The sequence below is a fragment of the Puma concolor genome, chromosome D4 (genome assembly GCF_028749965.1).
Source record: "Puma concolor isolate L17-30 chromosome D4, mPumCon1.1.hap2, whole genome shotgun sequence".
Classification (NCBI taxonomy): domain Eukaryota; kingdom Metazoa; phylum Chordata; class Mammalia; order Carnivora; family Felidae; genus Puma; species Puma concolor.
The window spans coordinates 55,793,954-55,819,701 of NC_141679.1; the positions used below are offsets into that span (position 1 = coordinate 55,793,954).

A 25,748-nucleotide genomic window follows, 5' to 3' on the forward strand; every position below is an offset into this window, starting at 1 on the left:
AATGAGCAATCAGAGAAGTCAAAGGAAAACTAGGTAAATGAAGAAGGAAGAATCAATCAACAAAGTCAATGATACTGAAAGATCAAGACCAGAAGTCCTGGAAAATATCTTTGGCAATCCCTAATGACCTTGGCAAAATTCCTATCAGAGGTGTGATAGGGATGAATGCCAAATTTCAGGGGTCAATAGAGGAAGGATGTGTAGGTAGCAAGTGTAGACAGTCCTTCAAGAAGATTGATGATGAAGGGTGCAAAGAGCTTGGACCATAGCTGGATAGGAATGTGGGGTTTGATGGAGGGTTGTTTTACTTTGTTTTAAGTTTAGAGAGACATAAGCATGTTTAAAGGCTGGTAGGGAAAAGCCATCAGAGAGAGGAGGCCAAGGGAGCAGGAAAAAGATATAATGTCGGCCAGGCTATGCCTGAAATGGACCACAGGCTTCCAGTCACCTCTGGGGTAGGAACTAAACCCTAAGGGTCTCAGAGCACGCCAGAGTTCACCATCCCAGTGAGGAGGAAAGGGAAGAGAAGGAAAGGGGTGTGGGCACTAAGGAAAATTTGTAAGTTCAACAAATGGGGCCATACCAGTTTGTGAGCTCCTAGTACCAAGCCCCATTTCTAGTGAAAGCACCACCACTTGGGGGAAATGTGATTAAAACTTATTTTAAGTTATTCTATGAAACAAGCTTTTGGTTTTTGACCAAAATAAATCTTTAGATCCTTTAAATACTTAGAAAGGAGTCCAAGCTGGCAGCCTTTAAGTCCAATTCAGCTGGTAGACAAATATTTTGCCTGAATAGCATAATTCAAGAAATTTCACATAAAAATTTAGACTCCTGAATTCTCTCAAAAACTTGAAATGTAGAAGTGCCAGGACCACGTGGCATCCATCAGATGACCTAAGTGGTTGCTGCCACATTGAAAAGGGGCAAACACTCTCCAGGCTGTCCAAGTCTCAGCTGGCCTCTTTCCTTTCCTGCCCAGCCCATACAGGAGGACACTTCCCCTCTGGCACCAAGTTGGGTTAGATGGCTCTGTCATCTGTTTCAGCTCTGCTTTATTTGGGGGCACCTTCTATGTGCAGGACAGAGAGCTAAGGCACCAGGGATACAATAGCAACTGTGACACTGTCTCTGCTCATGGAGCATGGAAGCTGGAAGGCTGGCGGACCCTTAATCTCAACAATATGAGGCTGCTGGCACTTTTTGACAGTACAGATTTAACTTTGCATTTAGAAAATATTCCAGCTGTCTGCTCGTCCCACACACCCACTGATGAACAAAAGCACATTCAGAACGGATGCTCAACTAGCTATAGAAATTTTGACATGAATTTCCTGGAGTTGACATTGTATTGTAGTGCACTGCTTTAGGAGTGAGGCCAGACCACTGACTGAAGAGGGCAGGGGAGAATAGCGTAATACCAGAGAATTTAAAAGAGCATTGGAATGTTTTTGGCAATGGCAGTCTCACTGCATTCCTTCCTTTTTCTTTACAAGTTGAAGTCATTTCCAATATTGTGCCAATATCTGACCTTGTCTTTGCCAGATTCAACTGAAGAGAGATTAAAGCAAAAGAACAGGTATGACCCATAGGGCTCAGAAGATTTATTTGTTTTGCTAACTCTTGCAGCTGATCTTTTGGCCAATGTAAGCGTGTCTGCCTGCCTGTGTCCCTTGAGGGTACTATTTTAAGGAGAAGGTGCTCCTTGGAACAGAAGAGCTTTTTCATTATTGAACTTTCCCCTATTCCTGCTGCAGAGAGTGGGGAAAATAAATTTGATATAGTTTTAATGTAGACTGAAAAAGACATTTCACACATAAGTAAGACCTTTATTTTTTGCAGTAGAATTAATTTTCATTGAATAAGAAACAAAGATGAAAACAGCTGACACCCCAAGGAATTTCATATAATAAGACTAAATTAAAATATTCCTGTTTTGAGAACTAGTACTAATCAAAGAATCTGAAGGGGAGTGGAGTAAAGATAGAAGAGGTCAAGTTGTTCTGAGTTTCAGCTCAAACAACTATAGGATTTAGAAAGGAGACCACACAGACTACTCTGTTGACCCAGTGGATCCTCCTTCCATCTCACCCTTCCAAATCAAGACAGCAGCATTGCTCAGTGTGTTATGGATTGTGAACTTTGTGTTTGCCTGTGACAGATCTGGATTTGAACCCCAGCTCTGCCCCTTACTGGCTGGGTAACCTTGTATATTCAGTAGCTGGTAACATTTTTACTTATATGTGTCTAGGCTGCAGTTTCCTCATTTATCAAACAAGGATATTAATACACATTTCAGAGGGTTGTGGTGACAATGGAATGAGAAGCCTTGCAAAAAATGGCTTTTCCATAGCAAGCATTCAGTAAGGGGCACCAAGAAACAGACTGGCCTTCTCAGCACATGGTCAAATAATATTGGGAACCTCTTTATGATGTCAGTAATCAAAATTTGACATCTGAATTCTGATATTCTTAGCCTAATTTTCAAATTACCCAGGAACCCATTATGTAAATCTAAAGAACCACTACAAAAGGTAAACAGGGTTGGGTAGGTGGGGATACATAGACTAAGGGACAAAGGAGTTAAAAGACAGCTGTGGAGGGAGAATTACTTTTCATTGTTTATACCATTTTGCATGGTTGTAAATTTTTACAGATTTATTGAGGTATGCTTTATATACACTGAAATTCTCCCATTTTCAGGTACATAGTTTAATGAATTTGGGTAATGTGTATAATAATGTAATCATGTAACTACTAAACCAAGATATACAACAGTTCTAACACCCTACAAATTTCCTTTTGCTCCTTCCCAGTCAACCCCACCTTCTACCAGGGCCCCAGGCAACCACTCATCTGCTCTCTGTCACGATTGTTTTGTGTTTTCTAGAATGTCATACAAATAAAACCATATAGTAATTAGCATTTGACCTTTATGTTTAGTATCTGTTTAATTCACCCATGTTATTGCATGAATTAATATTTTATTCCTTTTTATTGCTGAGTAATAATTCATAGTATAGATATAACACAATTTATTTATCCATTCACCAGTTGATGGATATTTGGGTTGTTTCTAGTTCAGAGCTATTATAAATAACCATGTTGTTAACACTTGCAGACAAACCTTAGTATCCTTTAAATTTTGTCCTAAATGCATGTATTCCCATTTTTAAATTAGGGTTTGGGAAGAATCACTTCTTTAAGTAACTGGAACCCAGAATAAATGAATATCATTACAGTTTGAATCACCAAGACTTATGTAGCTTCTCTCCACGTGCAATACTCAATTGTATTTTTATGTACTATCTTCTAATGTACTATATATATAAATATACAAGAACTATTTGGCTTTCTCTAAGCAGTACATCTAGTTGATTTCCCCAGCAGACAAGATCAATCAAATCACTATCATGATGTAGAATGCTTCACTGTAGCCTGAAGGATGTTTGATTTTCTTTAAAAAAATAATCTTTTACAGCTACAGGCAATAACACATAGGGGATGGAAACACATGCATTTGGAACAAAAGTATATATAAATTCAAATACAGCCAAAACTTATCTCGGGAGATAAAAGTCAGATAAGTGGTTACCTCTAGCAGGGGTCAGTGGTATTGACAGATATAAGGAGGCAGAGGTGGGAGAAAGATATGATCGAGTCTTAGGATGCTGCAACTGTTCTCTGTCTTCATCTGGGAGCTGGTTCCATGAATGTATGCATAAATAAAAATTCATCAAACTATGTGATTAACATTAGCACATGTTGCTATATGTATGTTTACCTCAATAAAAAAAAAAAAGGAAAAAGTGGGATGCTTGAGTGGCTCAGTTGGTTAAGCGTCTGACTCTTGATTTCAGCTCAGGCATGGTCTCACGGTTTGTGAGATCAAGCCCCACGATGGCTCTGGGCTGACAGTGTGGAGCCTGCTTGGGATTCTCTCTCTCTATCTCTCTCTCTCTGCCCCTCCCCTGCTCACTCTCTCTCTCTCAAAGTAAACAAATAAACTTTTTTTAAGTAAAAAGCAAATAATAATAATTTTTCAACCTTGAGTCAAATGAGGTTATATAAATGTATGGCTGCTGGCATTATACCTAGCACATAATAAATGGTGCTTAATAAATGTTTCTCATCTACTTCCCTTGCTTTTATTTCCAAGGGAAATGTTTGGCAGAATGTAAACATTACAGTCATGGAGTTTAAATATTATTATTTTTTCCTGAATAGATGGGTCATTGTCTCCCCTGAAAACTGATACATAATGGGGTATGGGAGGAAGTACAGGGTAAGCTCTTCAACATCCTATCTTCCTAACCTGAGTGGATCCCATCACACATTTTTAGCTGGACATTGGGTTTGTGTGGAATTTCAAAGGTTTTACACACAACAACCTGGTCTAGGGCTGTGCTTACTACTTCCCCAGTGTGGAGGATCCCAGTGGGCATGGGCACCTCAGATACTACCCTCTCTGAAAACACATGAAATAATGACAAACTGAGTTAACTAAAGCATACTGAGTTTTTATGGCTACTAATAGAGGCTTGCCATCTCAAACCTTTATGTGGACCTTCCTTGTAGCTTGGAAAGTTCATGTAGGGCACAGGGTCCAGAAAAATTCCCAGAAATGGGTCTTTAAGAGCAAAAGTCACCAAGCTTGTGTGGACTGGACATGAACTGATCCAAAAAATATTTCTGGTCCACAATGTGAATAGATTGCCTCTTGGCAACTGTTGGTCAATGCTTCTTATATTCAAGTAGCATTGGTTTTCTCTGTCTCTCTGAAATAGCCTTGTCCTCTCATACTCAGTTTCACAACAAACAAGAGAAATAGTTTGGGTCAACCAGCCATAGTTGAGTTAATTGTTTATATCTACCTTTCACACCAAGAACAGGAACTCAGGGAAAAAGCTACAGAGGGCCATGAGAAATAATGAAATGATGTATCAAACATTAATTCTTAGACTTCCACAAGACCATTTATACCATCAGAAGGGTACTTATGGAATAGCAGCCCAGTAGCTTGGAAGAGTCAGTGGAGCTTCCAAAGATATAGAAAACTCATAAAGATCAAGTGCTAGGCTCAACGTGAATAAAGTAGATTTCCTGGATCAAAGATGAATGACCTCTCTTGAAAAAGCTGACCTTCTTTAGAGAAATGTGACCAAATCTCAGAAGCTCCAAACAGTATAATCTATAAGTGGATCTCTGTTCTGGGGGAATTAGAAATTCCTCCAAGAGATGAGGATGGAGAAGTTGGAGGAGAGAAGGTTGATAAAGAAGGGTCAGGGGCGCCTGGGTGGCGCAGTCGGTTAAGCGTCCGACTTCAGCCAGGTCACGATCTCGCGGTCCATGAGTTCGAGCCCCGCGTCAGGCTCTGGGCTGATGGCTCAGAGCCTGGGGCCTGTTTCCGATTCTGTGTCTCCCTCTCTCTCTGCCCCTCCCCCGTTCATGCTCTGTCTCTCTCTGTCCCAAAAATAAATAAGTAAACGTTGAAAAAAAATAAAATAAAATGGGGACTGTAATATCCCCATTAAAAAAAAAAAAAAAAAAAAAGAAGGGTCAGTAGGATCAGAACATGGTGGAATCATTAATAGGCATTGATATAATAAAGAATGAGAACTTAGACATTGACATTTAATGTATGATTGTTCTGCTCTGCTGGAGAGAATAGCTGATTGTTTAGAATTTTAATTTAAGAGGTGATGCTAAACGATGTTTTTAACCTTTTCTAACATTATTGTTTGAATAGCTAAGGAGACACTCTCTGCTCAGCACACCCACTTTATTTCTGCCTGGATGTTGAGGTGCTGCTTCCAGATACCATTCAGTAGACACACATATACACACACACACATGGTTGTCATGACAATCGAGGCATGGTCTAAAGAAAAACACATCGAGACCATATCTGGATGAAGCCAGTAATTCAGACATTTTGGTAAAGCCTTTTTGTTTTGATGGGAGTGAGGGAATTTGTCCACACAGCAACAACAACAACAACAAAAAAAAAACCCTCCATCTGTCTACCCAGAAGACAGTGGTCCTGCCTAACTAAGTGCTACTCCTGGGATCTTGTGATTAATTAATTAATAAATTAAGAATTAATTTAATTTAAATTAAAGCATTGGCATTTAAGGCATCAATTATTTTTCAAAAGGGCTCTCTGAATGGGGCTTGTCTGCCTCTTCTAGGTCCTTACCCACCAGGGGTCATAAGGACTAAGCTACAGTAAAAATAACCACTGAACCAGACTAGCACAAAGTTCTGGTTTCCAGGAAACATTTTTGGTCATTTTGTTTTGGGGAAAACATTAAGGTCCACAAGTGTCAATCTACCACTTGTTTTTTCACTTGCAAACATTCTGAAGCTCAATTTGAATTTGATTATCTTAGGATCTAATGATTCACTTAGGTAGCAACATATCTAAATTGGAGCCCAAGTAATCAGAAATAATGAGAAACAGCTAATAATGGTGCCTGATTTCATTGAATGCCTTAGATACCAGGAAAATCATTATTATTAATAAGCAATTACTTTATGGTGGACAGTTGGGCTCAGGGAAGTCTATAAATATAAGCCAGCCTACAGGGCCACACAAGACAAACAACCAACTAGTTAGACAAATGGGTGATTAGGAAAGTTTGGGGCAAACAGTTTCAGGGGGCAAGTAAGACTTGAGCTGAGCCTCATAAAAAGCATAACATTTAAGCACACTGGAAGTAAAGAACTAGTACAGTAAAGGAAGTAAAGGGAAGTAAAAAAAAAAACCTGCAGGAAAGAGTGGGATGGTTTGGGTGTTACGTTGTTTGGCCAACCATGTGCCACAGAAGAGCAATGGGAAATAAGGCTGTGTAGTGAAGAATTAACCTTACCCAAAGAGAGGTCTGGCCTTTGCCCTCAGCTACTAGGAGTTGATTTCTAGGCCTCTGGAATGTCTTGCCTAATAGGTGAGTCTTTGTTGTTTGGGAGCTTTGGCCACTGACAGTCTAATAAGATTTGTGATGGAGCCCCCGGGGCATGCAGTATGTCCTGACCTCCATTGGAAATGAGACTAAAGATATTAGCCAACCTCTAGGAGTACTTGGAGACTGAAAGCCACACAAGCAGTATGTGATGGAGCCCCAGTAAAAACTCTGGACACCAAAGGTTGAAGTAAACTTCCCTGGCTAGCAATACTTTGTGTGTATTATCACATATGGTTATGGGAGGAGGTGCTGCCGTCCATGACTCAATGGGGAGAGAATGCAGGAAGTTCTGCCATTGAACCCCTCTTGGACTCTGCTCTATGTGTCTCTTCCTTGGCTGATTTTAATTTGTATCTTTTTGCTAGAATAAGGCTATAACAGTAAGTATAACATTCCTGAGTTTTGTAGTCATCCCAGCAAATTATCAAAACTGAGGGTAGTTATGGGGACCCTCAGATATATAGCAAGCTAGTTTGAAATGCAGGTGGTCCTGAGACCACCAAACTTGTACCTGATATCTGAAGTAACAACAGTCTTGTGGGAATTATGCCCTCAAGCTGTACAGTTGGTGAAACTCAGGGCAAAGGCTGAAGAATTTAGTTATGTGCAGCATTGCCCACAAGCTTGCAGTTTTGACACATGCTGTAGGCAATTAAGTTCTTGAACAAGAGAACATGATAAGCAAAGTATAGTTTCATCTCACAGTAGTGCAAAAGACAGAGGCAAAGAGACTAGTGAGGGGACTCTTTCTTGTTCAGATGTAGGAAGATGAAGGTCTGGACCAGGGCTGAGGCTAAGAAAGGGAAATGGAATAATAACACTTATTGAGAGCATATGCTGCACCAGGCATCATGAATACTTCATACACAATTTTTTGGGGTGTGTGTGTGTGTGTGTGTGTGTGTGTGTGTGTGTGTTGAGAAAGAGAGAGCAAGTGGTGGAGGGGCAGGGGGAAAGGGAGAAAGAGAATCTTAAGCAGGCTCTATGCCCAGCGTGGAACCCAACACAGGGCTTGATCTCACAACCATGAGATCATGACCCGAGATGAAATCAAGAGATGGACACTTAATGGACTGAGCCACACAAGCGTCCCCATTTTTTCTCTTAATGTTCATGGTCCCTGCTTTATTTTCATTTGGTCACAGATGCTTTAAAACATACTCACAATACCCAAACATCTAGAATTAGAAGGGCATGAAACAAGGGGTTTACAGGTTGAAAGAATATCCTGGGCTTCAGAACAAAACAATACCAATCGACTACTGAAAATTCCTTTGATGAACACACAAAGATGTTTTGTTTTCAATGGGAAAGATTTAAGAACAAGAGTCAAGCTTCTTGCGCTCCCTGAGGCAGGGCACCTGGGTGGCTCAGTCAGTTAAGTGTCCGACTCTGGCTCAGGTCATGATCTCGCGGTTTGTGAGTTTGAGCCCCATCTTAAACCATCTTAAAAGGTAGACACAATATTATTTCCATTTTACAGTTGAAAAAACCGATGCACAGAGAGATTAATTAATTTGCCCCCAGTCACCCAGCCAGCAAGTGGCAGAGCTGAGATTTAAAACGAGCTCAAGGGGCGCCTGGGTGGCGCAGTCGGTTAAGCGTCCGACTTCAGCCAGGTCACGATCTCGCGTTCCGGGAGTTCGAGCCCCGCGTCGGGCTCTGGGCTGATGGCTCAGAGCCTGGAGCCTGTTTCCGATTCTGTGTCTCCCTCTCTCTCTGCCCCTCCCCCATTCATGCTCTGTCTCTCTCTGTCGCAAAAATAAATAAATGTTGAAAAAAAAAAAAATTTAAAACGAGCTCAAATCTGACTGCAGAGCCTGACTCATAACCATTCTATCAAATGAGCTCTACCTCATGTAAGACATTATGTTAAAAGGATCAACAGTATTTGCTGGCCAACTGGATATAAGAGAAAAAAAGTCAGGAAAAATACAGGGTGACTTCAGAGTTTAGCACATTGATAAAAGAAAAGGCACCTACAGCCCAATTCTTCTATTTCATCATGAGCAAAAACGGCATGAAGAGATCCAGGTCATGGCCCCAAATGTGCCACTAACAAGAGGCACATTGACTTGGCTAAAGTCAATTTTCCTAGGCCTCCAGTTCTTCAGTTGGAGTAAACCCCTAAATTCTCTGCCAGCCACGAGAAGAAGCATAGCAGCTTCTTCTGAATGGCCAGCAGCATGAGCTCTAGAATCAAACAGATTTGGGTCCTGGCTTTTGCTAGCTATGTGACCTTGGGCACGTAACTGAGCCTCAGCATTCTCATCTGGGAAATGGGGATTATAATATATAGGTCATAGGGATGTTGTGAGGATATTTACTGTAATAAAATAATCCATGTGGGGGCACCTGTGTGGCTCAGTCAGTTAAGTGTCTGACTCTGGCTCAGGTCATGATCTCGCGGTTTGTGAGTTTGAGCCCCACATGGGGCTCTGTGCTGACAGCTCAGAGTGTGGAGCCTGCTTTCGATTCTGTGTCTTCCTCTCTCTCTCTCTCTGCCCCTCCTCTGCTCGAACTCTTTCTCTCTCTCTCTCTCTCTCTCTCTCTCAAAAATAATAAACATTTAAAAAATAATGAAAAATTTAAAAATAATAAAATAAAATAAAATAATCCATGTGAAGCCCTTAGCATAATGCCTGGCATATGGTTAAGCATTAGATACATGGTGGTTTTACTGTTAGTATTCCAGCTCTAACATGTTGCGAGATAATGCAGAATTTATTAGCCCCAAGACCACCATTCCAAATAATTCCACTGGCCAAACTCAAAGGTGAATAATTTGTCAATCCTTATTAATAAATATATGAGAGAATCTAATACTTTTAAGCTACCCTTATGTAGATGTATATTCTGTATTCTACTGTGTGGCATTCACTGCTGTCTGGTGCTGGGGTAATACATGCGATAAGCATACAAGTTCACGCTGACACATAACCAAATAGAAAATATCATTGTATGAAGATTCAGCATCACATCAGACCTTGATCAACACACAAATGAATCAGCACCTCTCTAAAGCAGAACAGAGCAGAACCTAGATTCCTAAATACTTAATCCATTTTTTTTTTATCAACTCCAAGCAAAATCGACTTCAAATTCAGCCTAAAGATTATTTCCACTTTCTCTTTTTTTTCTTGAGTAGGGCCATCAGAGATAGTATTATGACCTCACTCACATTTCTGTATAATGAGCTTACCCTTGGTGAATGAAGGAAAATCCTTTAAATATAGGGATTAGTGAAAATCAGCATCCCTGCTTACTAAGTATCTAGTGCCCCATATTTACCCATAAACAGATCTGTTAAATATCCTCCCTCATCATTTACTGGGAGTATGTTTGGGTCTAAACACTTGCTCATTGATTCCGAATTAGAGGTACAGGGAAGAGAAGCCCAACCAGAGATAAAATTAAATGCAAAGCAAATGTGAGTTAATGGCATAGACTTGCATGAAAACAGCTTTAATTCCATAATGCAGTGTTTTACAGTAATGAAAAAAAACCAATTGTACGAGCATAATAGTTTCATCAACATTAACTCCATAATGCAGTATTTTTCAGTAATGAGTGGAAATAAAAGGCATGTGTGAGTCACAGTGAAGCATGCAGTGAACTACATGAGCTGTAGGCCAAGTAATGAAGGTAAAATGGGAGAAGCATCACTCTTTCTGCAGTGTGGTTACTGATCTCAGTCTTTCTATTTATCACTAGACTATAAGTTCCCTGAGGGTAGAAGTCCTGTCTTCATGTTCAGCCTTATAACCTCCAGAACTGCAGTCTAACATGGAGTCTGGCACATACTGGATTCTCAACAATTATGAACTGAATGGATGAATTGTACATATTTTTTAATGAGAAATATTTTAAAATTTATTTTCAGTTTGTCTGATGGCTAGCGAAACATTTCATTGTTCTTGTTTCAATTTGTACAATTAAAATTGAAATTTGAAATTGCAATGATTATTGATATCACTGTATCTAATTACTATTCCATATTTGATACCCCCTTTAAAGATTCTCCTCCTTCCCTCACTAGCGAAGGGGAAAGGGGAAATACCAGTGTGAACAAATGGGGGATTAGAGGTCAATGAGCTAGGTGCCTGAGAGTCTGACCCCAAAAATAAAACTATAAAACCAGTTTGTTTCCATTATTATTGAATAAAAATGGTTCTTGAACCAAATCAATAGACATTTTCTAGGTGTCCACTATGAAAAAGTCAAAGGCACAATGGAGGCTACTAAGATTTGCTTCCTAGGAGATTATGACTCAGGAAAGTTAGAATTTTTATATAAACTATTCACTTCCATTAATTCCTAGCTTTGTTCCACTGCAATTTAATATCGTTCTATGTCTAAGGGACTGCCCATTCATCAACAGCTACTCACACACAATTCTGATTGTCCCTATTTTGTAGACATCATAATGATCTATAATTGTATCAAAGGTAGTGTGCAGCTTGTTCAGGAACAAGTGTATCCACTTGTCCAGTGCAGCCTGTCCACTCCCTTATACTGAGGGCTGGTGCTAGAAAGCTGAGTGAAGCCCACAATGCCACAGAAAGGGGCAGTGAGGTAGAAAAAAGTTAAATCAGGCAAAATAATTGGCAAGACCTGATTAAGCAATGGTACCTCCTTATTCAGCACAATTTTGTGAAGCTCTCAGAATTCTAAGCCAGGGAGACTGGATAGTGATGGGCCAGTTAATTGCTTTAGAAAATATTCTTAGTTGCTTTTGATATGTCTGGTTGGTTTTTTGTTTTGTTTTGGTTTAGGGGAGACTTTTGCTTTTGTTTTTTGTGTTGCTTGGCGTTGCTTCAGACTGTGTTGGTATATTCAAAGCTAGGGCAGCTTGTTTGATTGGAACACCATCCCCTAACATCTGGACTCTCCCTGTTTCTGTTGATCAAGTGAGTGGGTTTACATAACAAGAGATTTACAAGGATTGAGAAGGCTGTGCAAAACTCATTTAGAGAAGTCCCAGGCTGAGGTTAATTTGCTTGCCAGTTATCCTCATTCCTACATGCATTCTAGATCTTTCATTTCTTGGATGTCAGGGGTGTTTTCATTTCTTCAGATAAATTACTTTGAGTTTATACCAGATTCTTTGCTAGAAAGAGGCTTTCTGCCTCTGCCTCCCACTCCCCACCCCAGAAGAGCATCTTCAGTAGTGACAGGGCATGACTCTAAGCCTTTCTGAAATCTCTGCTCACTTTCTCCATCTGTAAAACACAGAGGATCCCTTGGCCACCAGTTAGGGACTGACTGCTTTGACTGCCTGCACCAAACTGCTCTTGTGCAAAATGTTTAGAATGTTTCAACCTTAAAATTTACAACTTTGACTTAAGGGTTTTTCATTATACTTTCAAAGCTTGACCCCAGGCAAGATGACCTCAGTTCTGCCTCATTGCTGATGTGGCCACTGTATCCTTCAATATGGAAGGGAAGAACATATATATATATGGCCTATTTACTTCAGATTTTAAAACACATTCCCTAAGATGAAGAAGTATATCTTTCTAAAGCAATTTCCTGCTGTTTTTGCTAAACTGGATGTCTTTTAGTTCTAAGAAACTGATTTAAGTTAAAAAAAGAAAAGTGGTGGGGGTGGAGGGACTTAACCAAATCACAGCAACATACCGTATTAACAGCATGCCTAAGTGCTAAGCTCACTGCCACTTTACTCAAACACCTGCATTTTCTTCTTTTGCGGATATGAATTGCTCTCCACCTACTAAAAGTCATGCACAACTTGTGTAATACTGTACATTGCTCCATCTTTCTGCCTTTTGAGTTGAAATCCTAACTCCAGGTATGCTAATTTACCTGAAAAAGATGGACGCACCCGGGTTACTCTGAGTCTGGTAAGGTTGGCTTTGTCTTAGGTCATCAGCAACTTGTTCTGGTAATGTGCCTGTTTTCAGCTATGAATTAGAACAGTTAATTATCCTCAAAGGAAAGGACACACAGAGCCCAATCTTCCTGTCTGGACCTTCCTTTGTCAACACTCACACTCTCTGTTGTTCTGTGCTCCATATACAGAGGAGGGTATTGTTTGCATTGTTTGGCTGGCTTTGAAGGATTTACACCAAGCCAGGCACATTCCCTAACCTGGAGCCCTTGGAGCTCCTGGAGCCCCTGGTACCAGTGTGGAGATGAGGTCATGGGTGCTGTGAGGGACAGAGAAACCAGGAGTTAATTGGAGGAACGGAAGTTCTGCCTGTGATCTCATTCACACTCAGCTTTACTCAATTGGTCATTGAGATCGATGCCTCCCCTAACTAGAGACACTCTTATGGGATCCTGGACCTGTCAAGGTGAGTTAAGCAGGCCCAGCTGCTACCTTGCAGGGATTTGCAATTTAGCTGGCACAAGCAGTGAGTATTGTTAGAGAGCTCTAGGACTTTGAACTTTGGGTGGGATTGGGGGATGGGGGTGTTCAGGAAGATCAGGCTATTACCTTCGTCACAAGGAGTTTGGTGTCACATGGACAATTTACCCTGACTCCTCCAGGTTTGGGAGATTAAAAAATCTAACATTACTTGAATCTTTAAGCTGTTGGAAGAAACAACCAACTAAGATATCCATTCTGGCTACAGGGTAGAAATAGTCGAGTGATTTACTAGGCAAATTTAGTGCTCATTTCACTTGCAGAAAGCTTGGGACCCCCCCGGAGGGATAAAGGATGAATATTTATTGGAGGCTAATAATAGTGGTGGAATCAAATCTGTATTTTTTCAGTGAAAGAAATAGGGTGATATTTTTGTATTTCCCTCAGGAATTCTGTCTCAATCGTCCATTTTTGATACATATTCACAATCTACCCTGGTAATATGGTAAATACTTATAAATGCAGCATGACCTGGCTATATTGTTATTTCTTGTATTTGTTGTTAATTGAGGAATACAACATGCAGTCAGGCAATCAATACAGAGTACCTCCCATGACCCAGGCACTGGGCTAGGTACTGGGGACCCAAAGATGAACAAAATTCCATCCCCACACATAAGTAATCCTGCTAGAATAAGGTACTGTTTGTATTGTGTGTCTGGCCATAAGCCTGCCCCTATTTTTACTTTCTATTTTATCTTTTACTTTTCTGCCTCACTGTCCCACTCTACTGATCCCCATGCTGTCCCTCCAACTCCAAGAACGTGCCTGCCTATGTGCCTCCTGTTTCCTCTATCCCCAGATGCCCATCACTTCATTCAGGGTTCTGACTACACCACAGAAAACTGCAGTCCCCTTCAGTCTCTCATTCCCCACCTGGCTTTATTTTTCTTCTAGCATTTATCACCACCTGATACATCATATAACATTTGTTACTTTGTACATTTTCTACCTTCCTCTACTAGACTATGAGCTCCACACAAGCAGAGACTCCATCTTACGCACTGCTGTATTACCTACCTAGTACAATGCCTAGCACATAGTAAATAATAAGTATTGATTCAATGTCTAAATGAAAAGAGTCAGCAAAATGGGATCCAGAACCCAAATGAAGAGGTTGGCCTTGGAAAAACAAACAGCACAGCCCTTCCTCTGAGAAAAGAAGAAACAAGGTAAAGATGGGCCTTTAATTGATAAGTTTAGTAATAGTTGGAAATGGGGGGACATTGGTCAATTTCACACTTTAGAGCCTATAACTGGGGAAGAGGGATAGTAGAACAAGGTGATCCACCTGGATCAGGTGGATGAAAGGATAGATGAAATTAAGGAGGACAGATGAAATTAAGAAGGAATGAAAAGTGGGGCACCTGGGTGGCTCAGTCGGTTAAGCCTCCGACTTCATCAGGTCATGATCAGGTCATGATCTCGAGGTCCGTGAGTTCGAGCCCCACGTCGGGTTCTGTGCTGAGGGCTCAGAGCCTGGAGCCTGTTTCCGATTCTGTGTCTCCCTCTCTCTCAGACCCTCCCCCGTTCATGCTCTGTCTCTCTCTGTCTCAAAAATAAATAAACGTTAAAAAAAATTTTTTTTTAAAAAGAAGGAATGTAAAGAAAATAGTAAAAGTTAGGAATTGCCTTCAAGGCAGTTAAGGATAAGTAAAAAGACTGCAACACAGCTGTAATGTAGGTAGCCCAGGACATCCAGGTCAATGGCTAGAACTTACACACCTGGATCTCAAGACAGATGGAGAGTTAAAACTCTGGGACTAGGAATCATTGGCATACAGGTATGGTGGCAGCTGGGAGTAGGAGCTATATCACAAAGGGTTTAGAACAAGTGAAAAGCACGCCAAGGATAGACTCCAGGAAACTACAAACATTCAATGTGTGTGTGAAGGTTGCAATGCTGCTGAAAGACTGAGAGGGAGCGGGGTGGGCAGTAGGAGGTGAAGAGGAAAGAGGGAGTAGGGAAATCCAGTAAGGAAAGAGCTTCAGAAAGAAGGGAGGAGTAGGTGGTGTAAATGCTGGAAAGAGGTCAGAGGAAGAACCAATTACTCCAATTAGTTATTAAAGAATTATGGGTTTGGCAATTATCTTGCTGCTAGGTGTTTACTGATTCCATTGCATTAAAACAATGCTTAGTTTACTTTTTAAACTGCTAAGTCAGTAGTTCCCAAGCAGCACTGCACATTAGAATCCACCAGTGAGCTTTTAAAATACTAATGCCTGAGTTTTCCTCCTGAATAATTACAGCAGAATGTCCAAGAGGTGGGGCCCAGGCATTAGTTTATTATGAAAGCCCCAGAGGATTATAATATGCAGCCACGATTGAGAAGGGCTGTGCTAGAGGGAACTGAGCTTTCCACAGATAACCACGTGGGGAACCTCCATGTTTGGCACATATTGGGCAACCAGTAGGCTAGAGGACAGAAAACTTTGGTCCTTGAGGTAATGAGAACAATATGTTGGGATGATGGTGGACCTTGCCCAGGTACTTAAACTAGGGGATATTAATGGTCACCCTCTCTGCCAGTTATTTGCTTCCTTGGTTTGGCAGATCCCTCAAATAAAGATCCTAGTCTATTCACATCATCATCACCATCATCATTATATCTATCAAGCTCTTTATCGTACCAGGCACTTGCTAAGAGCATTATATGCATTAACTCACTTAATATGACACTCCTGTGAAGTTGGTATAGTTTTTAAACCCTATTTCATGGGACAAAGAAACTGAAGCTCATAAAGTGACTTTCCCAAGGATCATGAAGCTTGGAAAATGCAGAGCTGGGACACTAATCCACTTCTGTCTAACTCCAGAGCTGAAGCTCTGAACCACGTCTACCTCATACTGCATTACTGGAGTTGGAATCCTCTACCTGCCCGAGTACCTCCCTTGCAACTTCTGAGGAGGACTGCTCTCTCAACCCCACTTCCCCCTAGGCTGGACACTTCCTTGCAAGATTCATGCACAGCTGCCCAAGATCCAGTATGGACATTTAACCCTTTCCTTGGCATTACAGGTAAAAATTTGTCTTCTACCTTCAATGCACATTTACTTCTGTTAAAGACACTTAGAGTTACCAAAATCCTAGTGCAAATGAAAACTGACCCTTAAAAATCCATGCAAGCAGAACACAGAATTCAAAATCAAAGATGTAAAAGTGTGATTTCCTTGCCTTCAGCAATTAGTTCTCAAGAAAGAGAAACAAGTTAAATAGAAATGCATGAGCTAATCAAATCAGCTTTTATTACTGACATTGTATTTCAATTAGGCATTACTTACTATAGAGCAAGTGGTGGTTTTTTTGTTTATCACACATTAGGTCTTGGATCCTTTCTGCCATAAGTACTTCCATATTCACTGTACTTCTCCATTTAAGCATCCATCATAAAGAGAAGTTATTTCATGGGAATACTTTGCTCCCTGTGTATTAATCTCTGACTCTTTGAAAGCACCTAGAAGGCAGGGGGATTTCCACAGGGGTTCTTCACTTATAATTATCATCCCCTTAGGATCCAGTAACCACACCAGCTATGAAAGGGTGCACCAGTGAGATCTGCCCTTGGTGCTGTGATAAATAGATACCTAAACAGGTGCAATTAGCGAGGACTGGGAAGTGACCCAAACTTGCCAAAGACATCTTCAATTCTATCAGACTTTGTTAGGAAATTCATCTTTTCTAAAAGCTTGTTCAAAGGTGGGTCTTTGAGATGGGTTGTTTTCTTGTACCTCCTAATCAACTCTAGTGATCAAGAGTAACAGTCATGCAGTGATTTACTGATATTCTGAAGAGAACTGCAGAATTGAAGAATTTAGAATCATCTATTCCCAGGTTTACCCATCTTTGTTAATGTTAGGAAGATTAGCAGCCAGGAAGATTTAACTGAGGTTTACATTCAGTAGCATGAACTACTAAATTTATACATGTGAATTTTGTAAATTTTACAAATATGAACTTTGATGATATAATTCAATATACTTTTTCAGATCACATACCAAACTCGTTCTTACAGGGGAACCATCCCAGTTCTGATATGCAACCTGTGTCTACCCCCTTGTATCCACTGATGTAGTAGATACATTTTTATTTTTAAAGATAAGGAAACTAAAGCCCAGATATACTAGGATGCCAGAGGCTTGGAGTTTCAATAACGCTGTGGCTTGGGCTAGATCAAAGGACTCTGTAACATCACTGGCAGAACATTTCCATTCCACCACTGTCCTGTGAAAACTTTCAAAGTCACAATTCTCATTTTTTGTTTTAGTAAAGTATTTACACAAATTATCATAAACCCATATACATGTCTAAATCCCAAAGTGATAGGTATTGTGGCTCCATAGCTGTACCTATGGATGGGGCATGCTGCATATGAACACGCTTGCCGTGTTTTCATCATCATATGTATCATTTTGTCATAGTGTTTTTAATGGCACCAGAAGTCTACAGAAATACAATTGAGCTGCCATCTCAGGATTCTGCTCTCTCTTCTCTCCCCACATCTCCCTATAAGGTTTCCTCTCCATCTATAGCTACATTACAGCCTTAGATAGTGGTGGGCCCCAAATTTCCATCTCCATATAAGCATCTGTTCCAAGTTCCCAACACATATTCCAATTGCCTCCTGTATCATCTCTATTTGGAAGTAGACTGGGAAAAGCCAGAAAAATGCCAAGAAGTTGTTACGTGATGCAATAGATTACTCATTGATATATCTCTTTCCAAGACATAACATGGACTCGTGCTTAGTTGATGTGATGGCTTCAGATGATGATCAAGTCCCCTTTCTCTCCTCACCCCTTACCTCTGCATACTCTGAAGGGCAAAGACAGCGATTCTCAGGCTTCCTTGTAATTAGCTCCTCAAGAGACACTGGAATGCCTAACAGAAGAAGCCTCTTCCTTCTGTGGGAGGAGAGAAAAGAATTGAAGAAAAATAAAAACAACCTAGCGTTAGAAATAATCAAAACAGAAGCATGTGCCACACTCTGTAGAGGAAAATATAATTTAACCCTCTGAAAATTACCCTCACTTTCACAGATTTATTTATTCATTCATTCAATTAATATTTACTGAGTACCTACCATGTACCAACCATGTTCTAGGCACTTGGAATATAGCAGGGAGCAGAGCAGACAAAGACTCTGCCCTCAAGGAACATATATCCAGAGGTAAAAGATAGCAATCCACCAAATATATGTAATTTGTCAGTTTGTGATAAGACAGCAGAAGAGTCTAGGCAAATGAATCTTTATCAGTGATGGACCATGGAATCTAAGCCAGGTGAGGAGGAAATGGGGTATGAGAGAAAGTGAAGTACAGTGAGATCATGAGATCAGTGGATTGGATGTCCCAACTAGTACACTGGTAGAGTTGGGAAACTAAAGGGAATTCACTAAAAAAAATATGGGGTGGAGGTCAAAGAGTAAGATATTGACATGGAGATTATGGAAGGGATCCAGTTATAGGTAATGATATAGAAATGGGCAGCTGAAGCAGGTGAAGAATATAAGATCATGGGAGAAGATGAAGGTCAAAGAACTGACAGGGTAGGACACATCTTCCTAATGGATACTAAGGTCACCCAAATTCTAATGGAAATAGGATTGAAGAGAGAGGAACAGAGAGCCCAGGACTGAACCTGTGTCCTTCTACCAGAGAACTATATGGGAATAAGAGAGCAAGCTTGAGCCTTAAACAGGTTTATCAATCTCTCTGGTCTCAGTTGCCTCCTCTGAAAATGAATTGGCACAAATAAATAATCTATAAGATGACTTCCACCTAATAGCTCCAGTTTGGGACGAACTGAGATGGTTGATTCAACCCGTTGGCCTCCATCTGACAAGTAAAAAGGGTCAAATTAACTCGTGTACCAATTCATCTGTTAAACAATATTTGGAATTACACGGTGAGTTATTCATTCCTTATAAGATCTAGTCTTGAGCCCTTATTAACTGCCCTAATTAATCATGAAGGAAAGAAAATTCAATTTTGCCACCAATACCTGTCTCTCTCTTCATTCTATTATGTCATTCCCACCATTTAAGAGCTGCTTCTTTCTGATCAAGTGTGACTTTCTCCACCAAAGAGCCCATCCTAGTCATCCAGTCATTCCCAGTGCTCCCCAACATGGGGCGACCGGCTCTAACAATGCTGCTTAGGCCCTTTATTCCCCTTTGCCCTGCACAACCCACACCCTCTCTCCCACCCACACATCTTCGGCTCACTTCTGCAGAGGACAGTGACGTCAGCCTAGCCCCTGGCATAGACAAGTTCCATATATGGTTAGTGCTCATTATAGAAAAGACCTTGCTCATTTGCACTTGTCTAAGAGAGTCCACTTTTAGATATTTATGAATCTAGTGACTAGTATGAGCCAATTCCCATGAAGAACAGTAGTTTGTTGTTTGGTTTCATTTTTAGTCTCTGTAGGATTACACTTAAATTGCATGGTAGTTGTTGAAAATTAGCTTACTTACACATATATCAAAGCTGGGTAGTAACGAGATAATTGGGGGAAATGGGAATAGTGTATGAAGTCAAACGGTGTAGTTATTGGTATAAAGTAAATTCTCCATTACCATCAAAATTTCATGATTCCTCTGATCTGAGAATTGAGGCAGATTTTCTCATTATATACTATAATCTTTCCCTCTGCTCTTCTTTCCGTTTATTTAAACATACCAAGAACAGTCAGTAATGTTCGATCATTTTGGTTGAAATTCCCTTGTCCTTTGATTTGTTAAACAGCATTCAGAATAACATGAAACTATTGGTCAATATATACAATTCCCAAGGCTTTTACATTTAAAATTGTGAAATGAAAAATAATTTCAAGGAACCATGCCCCATCCTCACTCATCTCCTATTTCTCTTATAGACTGTATCTTTATGACAGTTTTAATCTCTGCTGAAAATATGTATAATTTTTTTGATCTATTGGAATTTATAAACCTGGAGGGAAATTTTTTAAAATAAATAAACAAATCCTAGGGTGAGAAGAATTTATTTAAGGACTCAACATCCTGGAGAACAAAATCCACACTCAACATCATTATGATTGGAACATGGTCAAATGAAACAAATCCCAGAGGATCCCTGTGTTCCAGATGCAGCCAGAGTATTTTTAGTTCTGCTGTCCTTCAACTCAATATGCCTAGATTTGGATGGGGAAACTCACCCTAATATCCAGAACACTTTACAGTATGGAATTTTTGTTCAGTGCGTTTTCAAAACCATAAGCTATTCAAACATAGATAGATAGATAGATAGATAGATAGATAGATAGACAGACAGTATTCATCTTATTCTTTCTTATATATATGAGCAAATCAGACACAACATTGTTCTCTGCTAGGGTAGGATACACTGTTCATTGCTGAGCAACAGAGAAGCAAATTCCCTGATTGTTCACTTGAAAATATGTTCAGTAGAATCTTACTCAAGCTTGGGTCACTTCATGAGGCAATCAAAATGATGGCATACCTGCAAAAAGACACACAGGTCATTTTGATGTGAAATCCCTCATCTAGAGCAAATTAAAAATCCACACAGATTGCAGAGCCACTGTTTTCAGGGACAGTGGGGATAATATTTCAGATAAGCTCAGCTATACCCATATTTGTGAATGCTATGAGGTCATAATTATCCAGAAAATGGTGAATATTTCTTTCAAATAAATCTGATTCACATGTACATATCATGTTTTAAAATAAATGTAAATGTTCATAGACTTATCTATAATTAACAGACAAGAAGTTATGTGTTATGCTATTTACATTGCTGATATCCACAAGTCTATTGATATCAACGTTTTGTTAGTTATACTTAGTAAGAGATATATTAGAAATACTTTTCCCAATTACTCATATGCCTGTTAATTTTCACTATGGTATTATATAATCACATAAAAGTGCTTCCTTCTAGTACTTTTTTCTTTTTTTGAGAGAAAGAGAGAAGGACAGTACAAGCCACGGAGGGGCAGAGAGAGGGGGACAGGGGATCCAAAGCAGGCTCTGTGCTGACAGGCAGAGATCATGACCTGAGATCATGACCTGGGCCAAAGTCAGACGCTTAACCAACTGAGCCATCCAGGTGCCCCTTTTTCTAGTACTTTTAAAGTTTCAGTTTTCATACGGAAAATTAAAGCTAACCCCAAATTAATTTTGGTTAAAGGTGTGCACTGGGGGTCTAATATTATTTTTGCCAAATGGTTAGATAGTCATCCTGAATCCTTTATTCCAACAATCTCTCCTTTCTTCACTTATTTGAAACTCCAGGGGTGCCTGGGTGGCGCAGTCGGTTAAGCGTCCGACTTCAGCCAGGTCACGATCTCGCGGTCCGGGAGTTCGAGCCCCGCGTCAGGCTCTGGGCTGATGGCTCAGAGCCTGGAGCCTGTTTCCGATTCTGTGTCTCCCTCTCTCTCTGCCCCTCCCCCGTTCATGCTCTGTCTCTCTCTGTCCCAAAAATAAATAAACGTTGAAATAAAAATTTAAAAAAAAAAAAAAAAGAAACTCCATTTTTTTTTCATATACTAAATTATCTTATTTACTTTGGCCCATTACAGGACTACCTACTTATCTTTCTTGTCTCATTTCTCACCACTCCTACCACTCACCTCTGCCCTCATCTCAGAGCTCTGGCCATACTAACCTATTAACAATCCTAGATGGGACCATCTTCTCTTAGATTTTACACACACACTATTCCCTCTCTTTGCAGTTACCTCTGTTGGCCCTTTTTCCTAGCAAACTTGTACTCTTTCTCAGCTCATCTCCACATGGCCCATTCCCCATACCCAATCTGGACTAGATGCTACTCCCATGCACATGACACTCTTAAGACTTCTATCAACTGTTCTATAACTCGGCTTATTTGTCTTTCCCACCAGAACAAGATGTTCTTGAAGGCAGGGAATATTTCTTATTTATTTTTGTAGCCTTAAGTGTCCAGCACAGTAGTTGTTAGGTAAATTAATTAGACCTAGAATGTGCCTACTACTTGGAAAGACTCCTTGCTCTTGCTTGTAGATGTACTCTTTAGATACGAAACAGGATTTTCTACTAGCATCTCCAGCTACATCTTTTCTAGCACCATTGGATGCACCTAGTTCAAAATCCTTCCTACCCCTCCCTGTCTAGATATAATGACCCACCCATTCCCATCCATGCCCCAAGAAATAACATAAATCCTCCTTCAAGATAATGCATTCAGATGACAGTAGATCCTTGGGAATAATGATGGAAATAGGGTTTGTTGTAGAATTTCACTAGTTTATGTTTCCTACCACTCAAATGCCTGGCTCTTACTGGAAACTCCAGTTGACAGGAATGTCATTGTTGAGCGGAACATCCACCACACCAACCTTCCCTTTGGGCAGTATTTTGTCACAATAACCATATCTGGCACTGTAATGCAGACTTCAATGAATCTGCAAACATTTGGATGATCTAATTCTCTGGGAAAATCAATAACACAAACCAGAAAGGATTTATCTGGAACATGGTCTCCTAATTCCCACTTTAAAATCTGATCTAGTATTTCTGAGCACATAAAAGAACAAATATCCTCCTGGATTTAGTGTTGTATACAAATAAAGCTTGCAAATCCACCTGTTGTGATGCAAAATTAAGTATTTAGAAAAAATATATACCATCATCATCACAATTCATTCTGGGCCAGGTACTGTACCTTTAATATCTCTAATCTGCACAACAACCCTGACTGTTAGGTATGATTATCTCCATTCTAAAGGAGGAAACTGAGGCTCGGAGAAATTAAGTAAATTGGCCAAGGTCCCCCATAGATAAGAGACCAGATGCTAAGCCTGATTCTGCAATTTCCAAAATTAATTCATGGTTTTTTAACATTGCCATAGTGTATTCCAATAGAAAATACAAAAACAAAGAGAAAATTCTCAAATTGAGGAAAGTTTTGTTTTTCCCAAAAACGTTGCTTTGGAAACAAAGGCAATTTTCTCAAGCCAGGTAGTCACAGACTTTTCAGTCTTCCCACACCTGTCTCTCATACATTTGTTTCTCTTTAAGTTGGAGTCCCCAACCCCCCACTCCTGGAGAGGAAGAAGGTTCTCCCCAAATCCCAGTTGTGGCTGGCATTTCTGTGTGGTTAATTAGTACATTTGCACCATCAGCACAGAGGCACACGTGCTGCTTTGCATAAACCAAGGATTGACATACAGATGTTCCGTGGGGAGTTTTCCAAACATAACATTTTTCTCCAAAATTTCACCATCTTTTCAGCTTAAAGTTTGTTTCCCCAATCATTAATCCTTGGATTAGATCACAAATGAAACATCTTCTAAGGGATAGCACGAGAACATTACTTTTCAAAACTGATACTGTTGAGGAGAGGAATATTTAGACTTGTTGTATAAGCTGGTAGCTGAAGGGACTTCCATCCCCTTTCCCCTCTTTTAGGAGGATTGAATAGAATGTTGTAGACTTTCCCACCCCTGATTCACTTTCCACTAACTGAGTGGACTATCTGATGGGTTACACAGTGTGTGCTGCAATTACTGGTGGGCAGCATTACTGTATCAAAGACCACTGTTCCATTTCTGCTCCACATGGCAAGCACCTCTGGGCAGTCCTTCGTAGGTGGGTCAAGTCTGCCACTCATCTTGTTCAACCCCTTGACGGGGTGAATGTAGCAGGCTTTTGATCCTGCTATGCAGATGCTTAGATAAGTGACTTTATATCTTCTCTGCAGGCCTTTGCTCGCTGACTCACTCTGTCATGTGGCTGAGTACGTGAATCTAATGACTGAGATTTGGGCTGAGTGGTAGACCATGCACTTCAACTTCACACCAGAGTCAGGTTCTCCAATCCAGATTTTGCCAAAGTTTACTGTGGGTATCAGAAGCTTGTCTACCTATGAAACAAGTGGTACTTGTCCCTCTGACTCTCATTCCTTATGTGTGTTCCCCATTAGTCAGAATCAGAAAGAGAAGAACAGGTGAATAGCAACCTGAACATCTAACAATTGAGAGTTCTCAGAAACCAGGTTCTGAAAATATCCTCTATCAACATAAGAATGGCCCCAAGTCAAGGGTACATAGGAAACCCTGTTTCCTGCAAGATGCACGATGAGATATTTTTAAAGAACGACGGTGTACTAAAACAACGATGGTGTACTAAAAGAAGATCATTTTTGCACTGCTTTATAGTTCACAATTTGCTTTTTATATACATATAAGAAGTCAGTGATGCTTTGGTTTGTTGAACCTGGCAAGCCACAGAGCCCCTTGCAAAGGTGAAACATTAGGACTTGATCAGTATGTGAATGCCAGATGTGCAGGCTACTTTGTACGGAAAAAATGAGTTTCACTGTCAGGACTGTTCTGCAAAACTGCCAATGTCATCCCAACCCAGTGTCTCCCCATGTGATCCCTACTTTTCTTTATTTGAAGAGGGAAACAAAGACAAACATATTTTCCCATTAGTCTTGGGAGTAAGAAAAGGGGAAAAAGCAGTGTGCCTATTCCCCTAACTTCTCCTGAATCTAAAGTCAACTATACAGAGTAGGGAGGAGTGGCAGGGATTAAAAAGAAGCTAAGTTACTTAGGGAAAATGCAATCAAGACTTTTGCAAATTGACTAAATTTCTGGCATAACCTGTTGACAAGATAAGACCTTAAAGACACCAGGGTGGCTCAGTCTGTTGACCTTCTGACTCTTGATTTCAGCTCAGCTTGTGATCCCAGGGTTGTGGGATCAAGCCCCATGTCAGGCTCTGCACTGAGCATGGAGTGTGATTAAGATTCTTTTTCTCTCTCTCCCTCTGCCCCTCTTCCCCACTCGTTCACTCTCAAAAACTAAATAAATAAAATAAGTCCTTAGATATGTTAAAAATAATGAAGGCTTTTTAAATAATAAAAGCTATTCCAAAAAACAAATAATGCAGTGAAGAAATGGGCAGAAGACATGAAAAGACACTTTTCCAAAGAACACATCCAGATGGCCAACAGACACATGAAAAAATGCTCAACATCACTCATCATCAGGGAAATACAAATCAAAACCACACTCAGATACCACCTCACACTGATCAGAGTGCCTAAAATTAACAACTCAGGCAACAACAGATGTTGGTGAAGATGTGGAGAAAGAAGAATCCTTTTGAACTAGCTGGTGGGAATGCAAACTGGTACAGCCACTCTGGAAAACAGTATGGAGGTTCCTCAAAAAACTAAAAATAGAACTATCCTATGACCCAGCAATTGCACTACTAGGCATTTATCCAAAGTATGTAGGTGTGCTGTTTTGAAGGGGCGCATGCACCCCCATGTTTGTAGCAGCACTATCAACAATAGCCAAAGTCTAGAAAGAGCCCAAATGTCCATCAATGGATGAATGGATAAAGAAGATGTGGTATAT

At 40.3% G+C, this 25,748-nt stretch overlaps 1 long non-coding RNA gene across 4 annotated transcripts in view; it reads right to left on the reverse strand.

The window, feature by feature from the left end:
* The window catches only part of LOC147574882 (uncharacterized), a 263,957-nt gene that overhangs the window by 172,671 nt on the left and 65,538 nt on the right, over positions 1-25,748 (reverse strand). For all 4 annotated transcript variants that reach the window (XR_015242792.1, XR_015242793.1, XR_015242790.1 and 1 more), the window contains 2 exons: positions 20,796-20,839; positions 18,160-18,259 (listed from right to left, as the gene is read on the reverse strand). This is a non-coding gene — a long non-coding RNA (uncharacterized LOC147574882). The remainder of the gene's footprint in view (positions 1-18,159; positions 18,260-20,795; positions 20,840-25,748) is intronic.